Source organism: Nothoprocta perdicaria, unplaced genomic scaffold, assembly GCF_003342845.1.
Source record: "Nothoprocta perdicaria isolate Ctin4 unplaced genomic scaffold, notPer1 scaffold_2, whole genome shotgun sequence".
Taxonomy (NCBI): Eukaryota; Metazoa; Chordata; class Aves; order Tinamiformes; family Tinamidae; genus Nothoprocta; species Nothoprocta perdicaria.
Window position 1 is genome coordinate 2,988,284 of NW_020455204.1, and position 8,918 is coordinate 2,997,201.

An 8,918-nucleotide genomic window follows, 5' to 3' on the forward strand; every position below is an offset into this window, starting at 1 on the left:
GAAGCAAGAGTAACAATGGAAAAAAGTTGAACTGAAACAACCCTTCATCCTGAGCATTACTTGACGTTTTAGTTCTGATGGTACATGGAGATAAAGGGCCTATAAATATCCTGTCTGCTGAAATTCCTTATCGCAGCATCGCCTGTCAGCTGAACAAATAGATTAGGTTTGCCAAATAATACATAATTACATATGTAAATACAGAATTACAGATTATATCCCCGCGTCGCTCCAAAGGAAGGTCTGAGCGCTGCAAGGGCACGAAGCTGCTCTGCTTTAGCCGGTGTCAGGAGAGCAGATGCCCTTAGAGCCGCCACGCTGCGAGCGCCGAGGCTGGACTGAGCCCAGCAACCAGATATTTATCTGACCACTAGACAAGATGAAAGCACCTCCCGACAATTTGGGGAGTTTCTTAGTGTTTAGTTCTGTTTAACAAATGTCTGGGAGCTTTTCTGCTCCGCTTTAGAGCTTTTAATGAGGCATTGTGATTCCCGTTGTGGTCAACTACTGACACTTTTATTATTACTGGTATGCAGAGCGTTTTTTAATGTTCGACAGCTGGAGAAAGAARTATTTTGTGCATTCAAACTTTTAGCACAAAGCTGCTGTTCTCCCTTCTGCCTGCGCCTTTGTCTTTTATTCTTGCTGATGCAAATCAACCAAAGACCAGACTGATGAAATTACGTTTGTTTACTTTTTACTTGATGGCAGGAAGGCACAGGCTGCCCTTTATGAAAGACAGAAATACAGAACATGGGTGTTTCTATGAAATTTCAACAAAAAGATATTTTTTTCATAAGTATAGAAGGCATTTGTTTGTTTCTTATGCCTTGATTCATAAGATGCTGCCCAGCTCCCAAATGTATGAGAACAGGGCAGTGAATGATGGTCAGCATTGGCTTCCAGCTGATGAGCCTGGAGTGGGTTATTTCAGTCCTGCACGGGTGTAAATGCTTATAGCACCTCACAAAATAAACACATCAAGATATTTCTGTCCATCACAGTGGGGCTGCCTCTAATCCCTGTTACAGCTGTGCAGAAAAGCCCAGCCCAGCGTAGGCTATAGCTTCAGCCACACGTGAAAATTACTGGGTCCTTGTTCAAGGATTTTGGWACAGTAATGGAGAGAAAACAGCAGTGCGAGGTCGGGCTGCAGAAATAGGCTCCCGTGCTGGTTTTGGTGAGTAATGCTTGYGTCCTGTGCGTTGCGTAACCCCTTTTGCTGAACACTCATCCYGTGCGAGGGCCTTGTGTCCACGCAGGGTTTGCTTGCAGGGAAGGAGACCTGGAGCTATCGTGAGGAGGTTTCCATGCTGCACGGAAGCCGACAGGACGTGGAAATCGGGAGCACGGAATAACAGTGGAAGGAGGGCACCCCGCAGCAGCAGCTTCCTGGTAGGGAAGATGGTGAGCAGCTTGGGGCTGGCCGGAGCCCTGCAGGACCTTGTCACGGGCAGGAGCAGCACGAGAAGGACGGAGCAGGGAAGAGGAAGCGCTCGGACGCGCCGGCTGCCGCAACAAGCGCTTGAAAAATGCCTGGATACCAGGCAACACCCTTATCTTGCTAATCCTATTCGAGAAGGTTTTTCCTAATGTAGCTGCATAGCAGTCCCTAAAGGAGGAGTCCAGTTTTTCTCCCTAATGTCAGTGCGTATTTCTGAAAACTGGGATTGGAGGAGAGGAGAGCTGATGCATTTTTATTTTCTGAGATAAGAGGCAGTAAATCTGTTCAGAGTTCATGCTGCAAATGTATCTGTGTGTTGGCATTTATCCAGCTGCACTTCACGAAAGTAAATGGGGCATGAGAGTGGTACACTGCCCCCATTTAATCCATCCTCTGTAGAAGGGGACACTTTACCTCCCTGCAGGAAAGGCCAGCACAATCACTGTGCTAATAAACACTCATTTCTTACCGCAGCATATGGGCTTTCCAGACTCATAAATCCAGGCAATTTGTAGCTGAATTGCAATTAAATATCCACACAAATTTCCACGTCATGGTCTGGTGCATAAGGCATAGGCCTAAGTTGCTGGACATCTGCTGTCTGCTCTCCCCCACTTACTGCTTGGCAGACAAGGAGTCACTTAATCTTGCTGTACCTCCGTTAATGGCACCTGCAAAATGTGATTGCAGAGCATCATCCCCCAGATATTATGTCGCATCCTTCAAGGAGGGCAGCCTTCTCTCTTTTGCTTCTTGCTTGCTGCCTTTTTTCACTTTTTTCTCTAAAATTCATTCAAATAATTCAAAAAGTTATGATTGCCTTAATAATTTTAGCTAGATTTAGTGCTGGTGGCTGCAAAGGAYATCATGCTGGAGCTCAGCCTCTGCCTTAAGCTGGCTGATAATATTTTAAACACTGTCATATATACTGCTTTAGTCTTTTAAAGGAGTAGAAATTGTGGGCAGTTATTACCTACCTCGAACTCCCCTATAGCAGGATTACCAAATGAAGCCTCCAGTGCAGTTCAAATGCTCCTGTTTGTCCCAGAAAATTTAAACAAGCCTCYTGAACATCCTTCAATGCTGGAGCTCCCGGAGGCCAGAGCTGACTTTTGCACTGTAGCCATATCACTGCCTAACAGTGATGCTCGTTCCTAATTGCATCAAGCCTAATGCTCATTCCCCAAAGAAATGGCAGAAATCTTGAATTTCCTTCCCTTGCCCCCAGCCCCTCCATTGCAGCCTAAGTCCTAACCATGATCACAAGAACATCCTGAATGAGTCTCAGCAATCTCTATTTCCTTGCCAGAGATTTTATCTGTCCCTGGGGTGAGCTGCTCGGTAACCATGGCTGGTGTGGCTGAAAAATTTGCACCCTTGTGCTCTGCAGAGCCGCCGGCTCAGGCTGGGCTCATTTAGGCAGAAGAATTAATTGAGACAACAGAGCTGTCAAGTGAGAAAGGCCACAGAGCAAGGCAGCGCTGTTCTGAGCATCTGCCCAAATTGTGTATTTGATTAGTACCTCAGCACTTGCAGATTGCTCTTGCTAGAAATGAATGTTGCTTTTGCCATTGTCATGTGAGGTTCTGTGCAGGAGTTTGTGCTCTCTGTGCCAACGTTACTTACAAAAACGACAAATGCTGATAACAATGAGCACATTTAATCATTTGCACATCTTGCAGTTTACATATAAAATATCATATGCCAAGGGTCCCATTCTAATCCCTCTGAAGGTAATGAGAGATGCAATATGGACTTCAGTGGGAATTGGACAGGGCCTCCAAAGCTGCCTCACACAAATAGCCCCCTGATATACATCATGAAAAACCCTTGTTTTGTTTATAAGGATGAATGCCACAGGGGTTTGTATATTTGGATATTGTTTTTCCCTAGGAGTGTTTATTAACAGATGTTTGAAGGTTTTATGACGTGGTGAAAACTCTGTCTCTCACGATAAACAGGAAGCTTTCGCATGTATTGCATTACCCATGTAGCGCAACGTGCACTCCAGGGCTTGCCTCTTTTTTTTTCCAAAATACTGTCACACCATTCTGTCAAGGAAATTTTGCTTATTTATGTAGCTCCTTTCTGCTATTGCTATTCAAAATTGCACAGACATGGTTGTTTTATAAATGGATATTGATTGACCAAGTTCAGATTGTAGAAACTGTATTCTAGTTTATAATATCTTTTTAAAATAGGCAATATGGACATTCAGGTCTCTCAGGGAAAGGGTTAACAAGGCTCAAGAAGAGACTGGTGCCTTCCCCTCCACAGCACGGCTGCAGATAGGGAGCAGAGATGCAAATTTCCCTGCAGTGACTTATGAAATGGGCCTTGGATGTGAATCTGGAGGTGCATCCTCTGCACTCAGTCCTTCAACATGAACAGTGCCTGATCTGAGCAGCCAAGGAGAAAGGCTGTCCCGATGCCAGCCCGGTCCTGCCGTCTGCCAAGGCAACCACCAGGAAAGCTAAGTATGACAGCAGCCTTTTCATATGTGTGACCTTATATCGAGAATAACCGTGCAAAGGCCTCCAAATCACTTCACAAAGCTACCAAGCAGGTGCCGTGTGACACTGTGTCAGCGTCAGGCTAATTTTGAAGCCTGGTGTTCTACATGTGGGAAGCTGCGAGTCCCACCAGAGTTCCCCCTCACTTGATCCTGGCCAGTCCATCACTTAGACTAAGCAGGAAAATAGCAGGGAGCTTGGAAGCGAACCTGTGCGTTCACAAAACCATTAGCTGCATGTTTCTCTTTGACGAACATCGCCCTAGGTGACAGCTTCACTTGAAAGCAAGCCGTAATGAACTACTTTTTCAGAGYGTTTGGCCCTGTTCCTTAACCTGGTCCCCGGTGCTTTCTTCACCCAAAGCCAGATGCAGCTGGGTTTGGGGTTGGAAAGGATGGTGCTCTGGTTTCTACCATCCATAACTCACTGACAGCAGCCTAAGGAACCCGCCAGCCCAGGCAGTTGAGTCCCCTGCAYCTCAGTACTTTCCCAGACACAAGGTTCAATACTGAACCTCATCAAGTAGGTCACTAGAGATCCTTCCCTGAGGCTATACTATATTCCCATAGCTCATTCCCATTTCCTAATCATCTTCTTTTCTTATTTTAATTATATTTATTTTTAATTATACTCCCTTTTTCTTAGATGTAAACAAGTGCTATTAAAGTCTCCTTCTTTGGAGATCTTTAAAACCCGCTTGGATGCGGACTCTTTTATCATCTACAGCTTGGTCGCTGAATTTTAAGTCCTGGGCAAGATGAAGCAAGCTCCTAAAGAGAAGCTGGTTTTCAGGAGATATGAGCTCCAGATAACTAAAGGCAAGTAAAGCCTAGTACAATACTGAAATTACTGAGACCGGTATTGCAGCTGACTGAGACAGTGTGTGCTTTGAGCCTGGGAAATTTCCATTACTGAAGTGCAGGACAGTGCCTGGATACTGCTGCTACTGCAGTTGAGAAATAAAAGCCAGTTACTTTTATAAGAGACGGCAAAATGTCAGTAAGAGACATTATATAAGAGTATAAGAGACAAAATGTCAGTATATTGATTAAATTTGTGAGAAATATATAATAATATTTTCAGTTCACTGTAAAATGAACCCCCTTTTAAATATTGACWATATAATTGCAAACCGCATGTGCAAAGCTAAGGAACAGAAATGACCTGAAATCACAACTGAGCTTTCAAGCTGTATTATCATATTGGTGAACAGTGACTTTAGCAATAATATGACACGAAGCATCTCCTAGAACAGCGACAGCGTGTGACAGCAACAGAATGATATCCAGTGCAAGATCAGGGCTGTAGTTCTGTAGTTAATAATCTTTTGTGCTCCTCTAGGCATGCAGAACAAAAATACCRATCTGTTTACTAGCTGTAACTCCAAAATGCATAAGAAAGCCATTGTGAGCTTCCTGCAAAGCCACTCAGGGTGCTGCATGGGGGAAAAGAAAGGCGGGGAGAAAAGGAAAAATGTGACTTAGTTTTGTCATTAACTGGCCARCGATTTGGGTGGGAGAATGTTTTTATCTGCCCGACAACAGAAGATTTCAGGCAGATTCTCATTTATACGGAGGTCACTTCACGCTGTCAAAGCAGTGGCCGACATTTAAATGAAGTCAGTCGCAAGGGATTTCAGCTGAATGTCACCAGTTAAATCAAGCCTGGGTTAGTAGTGACTAGAAATTATTCATTTCTGATGCTTTTTATGACTCCTAGGATGGTTCCCTGTGGATCAGAGCTCTCTTATCTAAGTAATTTAAGTTTTTGTCACATTCATCACCATGGTTCCTGAGTGACATAGAAGTTAAAATATGTCTTTAAAAAGCATCTTCCCTGTCTTATATTTCTCTCTCTGTTCACCCCCACACGGAGGCTTGAGGTCTTTTTTARTGATGCTGGGAAGCTCATTTTACATGCACAGTATTTACATTCCCTGTGGAGGATGAGGTGGTCCAGGGTCATTGCAAGGTACTCTGAAAGTGAATGCCATTATCCCACAGCAGCTCCCAAGAAAGTGCTCTCCTCAAGGGCCCTGCACAAACAATATAAGGATTGCAGTGATGATGGCATTGCGAGATGCAGCTTTAGCTCTAAAAACTTGTAGCCCTTAGTGAAGAGTGACACCAGGGCAGTGACGTCTTGCTCCTGTTCTTTGCCTATACCTAGATATGCTGTTTCCAGGACTAAGGCACCTTTCGTAGCATGCTATTTACTTTCCAAAAGAGCCATTTACAAAGTTAAGAGTTAAAGCAGCATTTGTAGCAGCACAGAGACTCTCCAGACCATGACTGTAGGACGAGCTGAACTCGATACCAAGATGGAGATAGTCCAAAGCGTTGCRCATTCAAACTGACCCACTGCACAACTTAGCTCCTGCCCCACGCAGCTTTCAGACCAGACAAGMTATCTGGTCTCAAAGCTTCTCTCGGGACTTCTACTTGAAGAACAGAGACCTTTTTTTCACCTGCTTCTTGCTGCCTGCAACGGTTTTACAGTATGACCTCCCTCCCCGGCACAACCCTTTATTATCACCAGGGAACTAATCATTTGCCTAGAACATATTTACATTCCCTGCAGAAGCAGGGCTTTAATGTCACCGTGCTAACATGTGAGGGCAAGGCCCAGCATAAAGAGCAGGTGACAGCGGTGCATTTATAAAGGTTGAAAAGCAGTCAATTCCATTTCTATCCGGTGTGTCAAACTCAGTAACTACTGCTACCTTGAGACACATACAACTATGTTCTGTCACCAGAGGAACCGGCAGCAGAGCGGCCATAGCCTTTTGACCACTTATTTGGGTTTAATTGGATTCGACACGTAGTTGAACACAGCACTCGATGGAGCTGACAGTCTTTCCACTATTCCCTGGTCTGCCTCGTTGGTTCCCTTTCAGATCTGATACATCCTGGTGAAGGTGGAAAATAATCTGGAAATGCACCGTTTTTTAATTAATTTCGCTGTGACAGGTTGTGTTTAAGCTAGATTCTCTATAATCATTTGTTTTGCATTTGCTGATGACAGATTTATTTATGCACGTAATCAGAACTGCAAGCACTATTTCATTTTTAGAGTTAAGAGAACCTTTTAAATTATATTTTACTTACACAGTTAAAAGAAATTTAAACATTTATTCACATCTAGTGCTGTCAGAAATTTCTGCGAATAATAATGCTGGATTTCTAAAGTGAAAAAAGCACATTATGAAAGAAAACAAATACATAAAAAAGCAGTTTCAGTTATCTCATATCAGTACACAGGAATTGAGCGCTGTTGTTGAAAACAGGGGAATTTTGTTTCATTGGATCATGTTGGACACCCAGGATAGTTCTCACTCCACCAAAGACACTGGGGCTGCACCTGGAGCCCTGGTGCCAGCTGGGTGCCAAAGGAGGCTCCTTAGGCTGCAGTTGGGCAATTTAGGCTGGAAATTCTTCCCTTCTGACTCAAACAAGGCCAATGTTTTGGGGGGTGATAATAATTTGACATTAGGAGGTTGAGGAATATTTGGGGGTGATAATAATTTGTCATGAGGAAGTTGCAGAATAGTTGGAAGTGACTGCAGAGAACTGCAATCGTTTGGTCCCTGATGGATGCGTGTGCAGCAATGACGGACAAAAGCGGGATGCAGGATGGACCCTCAGGCAGCTTGCCTGTCACCTGGGAGAGGAGGATGGAGGAGCACGGACAGGGACGTCCCAAAGGCAAAGAGAGGCGTGAAGCAGCTTGCACTGTGGTCCCAGAAACGTCAASAGCAAAAATGTCAACAGAAAGTCAGAGGGAGCAGCCACAGAGCTGAGGAAAACGCTCCAAGAGGGCAGGGAGGACCCGYGAGCACCTCACCTGGCACGCAGCAKCTTGTAGCTAATGAGGAGCACAAAATTAATGGTAGGAGTGTGGGGGTAATGGGAGGGTTTCACCCCGGGGCCTTTCACCGGGCTGGGGTGGTGGGAGCGCGGCCGCGCTCACCCACGTGCTGAGCTGCGAGGGGAGCTCYGCGGGATTCATCAAAGCAACAGGCGAGACGGAACCTCAAGGAACTGTGGCAACGGCTGTAAAAAGTGGGATTTCAGATAAGGTAGATGCTCTATATTTTATGTTTTTGCCTCAAAGAACTTGGAAAGTATGATGTTTAGGGAATTATTGAACATTTTCAGAAAAAAAGACTCTCATAACTGGCTTTTGGTGAAGCTGTAAGTCACTGCAGGGCACCAGGAAGAAAAAAAAAGACATTGTTGAGGAGCAACTGTGGTCTGATAAGAATTCCCTAATCAATGAAGCCCTCACCTCCTGCTCAAAACCTCCAGTTTATTTACATTCATACAGGAAACGGGAAAATATTAATTACATATAAAACCCATATGCTAATCGGGGGTTGCAAAACTAAGCGCTGGGAAGTGAGAAGGCGCCGGAAATGAGCTCGCCCTGGCTGCGCTGAACAGGAGCTCTCCTCGGAGCGACCCTGCCCGGCGGGGCCGCAGGGCCCGGCTCTGCGGAGGGCCCTGTCCCCGCCGGGCTGCGGTGTCCCCCGCGCCCTGGGGCTGACGGGGCCCGAGGCCGCACGTCCCCCGCGCCGCCCGGACACCATTTCCCGGCGCGCGGCGGCCGCCGCCACCTCAGGCGCCTAATGGCGCCGCGCGGGAGCGCAGCCCCACAGAGGGGCCACGCCCACCACGTGACACCGCCCTCCCCGCCGCTGCGGCGGCCGCCGTTACCGCAGTGCCCCCCCACCCGAGCGGTGACCCCGCCCCTTTCCCCGCCCACCGCCCCGCCTAGCCCCGCCCCGCTGCGCGCGCGATCCCCCCCGCCCTTCCCCTCCCCGGTGCCGCGGGAGCGCGCGCGGCCGGCGGCGACTCCTCAGAGCGGCGGCGGCGCGGCCGGGGCCGGAGCGGCGGAGCGCGGCGGCGCCTCTCTCTTCCCTCCCTTCCTCCAGCCCTCCATCTCCTTCCTCGCTCTCCTCC